The sequence below is a fragment of the Pinus tabuliformis genome, chromosome 2_2 (genome assembly GCF_031772625.1).
Source record: "Pinus tabuliformis cultivar Carrire ecotype Pingquan chromosome 2_2, CPIR1, whole genome shotgun sequence".
NCBI lineage: Eukaryota > Viridiplantae > Streptophyta > Pinopsida > Pinales > Pinaceae > Pinus > Pinus tabuliformis.
Window position 1 is genome coordinate 481,111,642 of NC_142300.1, and position 6,000 is coordinate 481,117,641.

Sequence of the window (6,000 nt, forward strand, 5' to 3'; positions counted from 1 at the left end):
TCTATAAGTGCTAATTGACTAAGAACGTTGTCTCTATCCTCTTCATCCTAAAGGTCTAGATGGTATTGACTAACCACTTCTCATGATTTCCTCCTCGACTATAATATCCCTTTGAACTAACTCATGCAAAGAACATAGCATCAATATATTAAATTTCTATTAATGTTATAATTTATCCTATACACATACTTCTTGACCCATAACTTCTCTATAATCAATTGTAGTGCATGACTCAAAATCTCCATAAATCTAGTCTCATACTCTTATACTAACCTATTACACTATCTCAAGGAGTTGAACACATTCAACTACCTTTCAGTGAACTCATTAGAGAGGCATAATTATTTAGAATGATTCTCAAATAGTTCCCATGATTCTTCAATAATGCATACCCAAGTATGGTAATAAGGTCTTGCACAACAATTGTGCACTTCCTCTCACCTAGTGGACACCCATGTGCACCTTGATATTAGAAGCATACTATATCAATACAAATCACATGGTCATATCCACTTTCCATGTTTTAGTTTCTTTTACATCAATTGAGCCCCAAAAATATGGAAAATTAACTTGTTTTAGTTCTTCTTTACCACTTATGATTTATTGGTGCCTCTCTGAAAATGGATGGAACACTTGTTGCTTGCTTCAACTTGTTAGAAAAAACATTTTACTTTGAAATGATTGCATGATTGACATAACTTCACTCACATGTATTTTTATTTGAACCTCTACTCTAGGAGGAGATGCTAAAGGTGTAGGATGAAGTCGAAACCAAGTACAATGGCCTTTTACTACACTACTTCCACCTTTCCCTATTCAAATATCCATCGTTGACCTTGCATGCATGGAAAAAAAATTATAACATTTAGTTAGCTTAAAATAAAACCAATATGATTACAGGAATTAATATTGTAACATGTATTTTACTAAGCATGTGGGTCCATAGGAACTAGGTATGTAACTCTTCTCTAATACCATATGTAACACCTACCCATGACATTAACCTAATATAAATCACACATCTTAAAATAATGTGGAATACATTTTTTTTCTTGTTATTTCTAATTATATACTTTTCAACATTATCTATATAAGTAATAATTAGTTTCATAATGTATACATAACCATAGGAATCATTCCAAAACACATGGAATAATGTAATCACCAATTATTTACATTCATTTCCATAATCTTCAAAATATTTCAACGTAATATACTCAACCAAATTTTTCCAACATGTAGTTCATTTTTCTTAATAAATACCTAAACATAATGAATTTTCAATCCATAATGACTCAACCTCTATTAATGATTCATTTTCTCTTTATGGTTGTATTACAACATTCTTAATAGGGTCCTAACAACCCTTAAATCAAGGCAACACTATTCTTTTCAATATAACAAAATTTCCTCAAATTATAAACAATATAATATAGTTGAGAAAACTCTCTTTCAATGTAATATGTCCCTATCTACTATGCCAATCATTCATCTTGGAATACTCAATAATGGAAATAATAAAGTAGACTTAAGAATGATCAAGAAATAACACACTTCAATCAATGCTTTTGATAAATAAAAAAAACATCTTTCGGTGCTCTTTCTCTATTCATGTAACCATAACAATTCTTATTATATTTTCTCACATTGGAGGATTACCATTAATTCAATGCTTATATTATAAATAATATAGTTCAGAGAGCTCAAGTTTCAGCCATGCAAATTAATTAACCTACTAGTTGGGAATCAAGATGAACTCTCTAAAATTCAAATAGGGACAATAAAATAAGTCAAGATATATCTTAAACATACTTGATATGAGGCTACCAACATTATAATTCATATCACATCTACACCCCCCTTCCCCCCCCCCCAACCACACACCATCTAAAGAAAAAAAACAACTAAATTATAACTGAATTTAGGCTTCTGCGATCCATATCTTATGTGTTGAAATATTTTTGGAGAAATCACATTAGAGATAATTCAACAATGCATTTCAAACCATCCATTGTGGTTCATCATGAGGACAAGATGAAATTATCTAAGACATTTTCTTTAAAAATCTAAAATTTCTACCTATAGGAGTCATGTGTGGGTTTTCAAAAGAGTGATAGTAGTTAGAAGATTCTAATCATATATTTTACTAGTGTAACTAGTGGTCATTCATGAATATAGTCTCTACAATGCACAATTGCCTTTAAATTACAAAATTTTCTTCTAGATTTTTCCTTAGGTGCTAAAAGCAAGTTCCATATAGATATTATCTTGATCATAAAGCATATGTTTGAGGGATCTAAATAATGATTTTGATTCTTAAAACAAGTGATACTTCTATCAGAAATTTTTAGATATTCTAATTGTAAATGTCAATTCCTAGTTTTACATAGCAAGGCAAGTACCTTTATATATGCATATTTACAAAAGGCTATCCCTTGATGATATTAGGAATAGGATTTTAGAGCAATAAAAAACAAAATGAATGCAGAAATAGAAAATAAAAGGATACAATATATGAAAGGCATTAATACATTTCGTTCACCCAATATGGACTACATCTGTGGAGAAACAGCGAATACTTCATTTATTCCATCCTTCAAAATGAAAGGATAAATCCTACAACACATCGATACAACCTCTTCACTCTCTCACAATATCCTCTCTTAGTTACAACTCTCTCTCACAATACATAGCCATAATACAATGTCCTCATAAAAAGGATTAACTTCTACGGTAAAAAGTGGAAACATAGTTATATTATCATATTTGTGACTTAATAATTATTTATCCAAATTGACTATGAAATTACAATGTTTTATATGGATTTTTTCCAGGGAAAAAAATTTCTTCAAGAATACTGCCCCTGAACCCCCACCAGGGGTGTAATATACCTAGGAAATATAATATGGGGCACCAATGGAGGTTATACCCAAGGGGATAATGAATGTAATGTAGCCATAATAATGGAATAGGTATACTTTGTAGTTGAAAAAAAAGTAATATAATAATAATGGTTATTTGGCATAAGACCTTTAGGAATACTCATGAGAAAGTAATAATACATATGAATATCATTGCAACGGATGTGTGTTGAACTATAGTGTCTTCAACCAACCATGTGTTATGGATTAATTCCTTCCAAAAGGAGTGTTCGATGGTGTTACCATACCTTATGGGTTCTTTTTTCTATATTATTGTGTTTCTTATGGTGAATTTCTTGAATATCTTTGGTGTTTAAGGGTTTATCTTGGAAATTTCTAAGATAAAATTCTTATCTTATATTTAGTTAAAATTGATTTCTTCCCATTTACTTACACTTTTATATATGTGTTTCCACTTCCTTTTATAAAAGTAAGTTATGTTTTTGTTTTACAAAAATATGCATGTCTATATGATAAATAAAACCTATTATTCAAGTTCATTAATTCCCCATGATAAAATAAAACTCATATGTCAAATGCTACATTTCTCCAAAGTATACATAAATTGAATCAGAGTTGATACCAACTGTGAGACCAAAATAACTCAAAGCCTTTAAGCATTTGGTTCCAATAGATAGATATTTTCACTACAACTCTTTGATACCTTGCATCAATATCTAGGTATAACCTATACAATTTTTCAAGTGTGTGATACCAAGGGTACCATGCCCCTACATTCCCTTCAAGTACTTCCTACCAATATGTACCAAAAGTATCACGTTCACACATGTTCTTGAAGTATTATTGTACAATGTTGGGGAACACTATCATGGTTAGGACCCAACTAACCCAACTCATTCATCACTACTAAGAGACTAATTATCATCGAGGAATAAAAATTGACAACTTATTATTCATCCTTGCCATGTAAGTGACCAAATCCATGGTCATCCCTACAACAATGTGTAACCCCAAAGAAAAAACATAACATATTCTTTTCAACTTATTAAATGGAAAGGAGGCTAGTAGGAAAGAATGACAATCAAAACCTCATCTCCTTGATGATACTCATCATTTCACAACTTTTCATGTAGCACTTTTCCCATGTGTAAGCTTATTTGGAAAATGTTTCTTTGTCTCTACATACATTTAGATACAAAAATATCAAACAACATTACCAAATAGTCATGAATAAAGTATAAGTATTGTCATATACATGTCAATTAAATACATAACCCATCCCCTTCTTGGGTCTACATATGTTAAGTGAATCCAGAGCCCATGTGCACCTATGGTTATTTTTATAACACTTTACAAACCATCAACAAAATCATATAATATAATATATTTTATCATGTCACAATATGTTCCTTTTCAATATTCCATGGCATCAAGGATATAGAAGCATAAGCCATAAAAGTTCTATGTACACACCAAGAAATAATCAAACTATGATTAATGAAAAGTCTAGATCACATAATCTATAGTGATTTTTTTCAACCAACCAAGTCACTCTTGTAACCAAAATTCCCTCAAATAATAATAATGTATCAATTAAGTGAAGTCAAAGAAAAGAGGACACTGCATATTAATGTATGTGAAGTGGTGATGATAGACACATCTAAAGTTTCAAGTAGGTCACACTATTCAATATACACATAAACATCATCACACAAATCCACTACATTTCATATTTAATTGCAAAAAACCTCTTCCTTGATTTATTTTAAAAAACGGTGATATGGATCTTAGGGGGATGCCCCCAAGATCTAAAAAATTGAAATGGATCTTAAGTGGGGAGGCCCCTAAGATCTAAAAAATTGAAATGCCAGAAGAAAAGAGGAGAACACACAATAAAAAAACCACAAAGAAACTTTTTTTTAATAATAGACATAATAACTGTAAAGGCTACATTGTAGTGGACAATTTTTCCTTTTACAAAATGTGACTAGCTACTTATAGCCTTTTTTTGTCGTAATACCACAGGTAAATTCCATGGGTGGGTAAATACCATAGGTGAATGAATACTATGGGTGGATGGATACCATGGGTGGATGCCATTTTCCATTCAGATCATTCCTCCATCCTTAAGAAATAATGGTCCCCATTGCGTGAAGTTCCCTCCTGAGAAGCCTTTGAATATGAAGAGCCACTGAAGAGAAGGTTTTTGTGTGGTTAACCCATAACTGTGAGAACGAAGATCCGAAGATAGAGATACCCTATAATGCTTGTGACCAACTGTGATACTGACAATGTGCAGCCTAGAAAATGGACTTTGATGAAGTGTGGGTTTGTGGATCACCCATAACCATGACAAACGAAGATCCAAGGATAGAGATACCATGTAATGTGTGTGGCCAACTATGATGCTAACAGTGTGCAACCTAGCAAATGGACTTCGATGAAGTGTGGGTTTGTGGATGACTCATAACCATGAAAAACAAAGATCCGAGAATAGAGATACCCTGTAATGCTTGTGACCAACTATGATACTAATAGTGTGCGGCCTAGCAAATGGACTTCGATGACAAGGATTTTGTGTGGTTGATCCATAATCATGATGTTGATTGTTGATAAATAACACTTACATCAAAACACCAACATATAAATTTGGGTCAAATTTTATCCATCATTATTCAAATTCCAGGAATCATCTTTTACATAAGTGTTTATACCCATTTGATTCAATGTACAAACTTACATGAATTTAATGTTGTGAGTAATGTCTTTTTTTAAAGGGACAACTAGGTTAATTATATTATCAAAAAATTGGAATCTTGCATAGGTCCCTTACAAAGTTCAGACTATTCTTCAGAGACATTTTATTCTTCATTCAAAAATGTAGACAACTTATGCCTACAATTATTTCTACCAACAATTCAGTATATATACCTTATGTAGACTCTAAAAAAGGCTCCTAGTGTCAATTTATATTTATAGATAATAGCAAAAAATTAAGTTTTAACAAACTAACTGACATAATATGGTTCCTCTGTGAGAGATTCAACTGATAGCATAGATTCTTGGCCTTTATTATGATGTTCCCAGTTCAGTTTGACCCACCATTTCTCTGGATGCT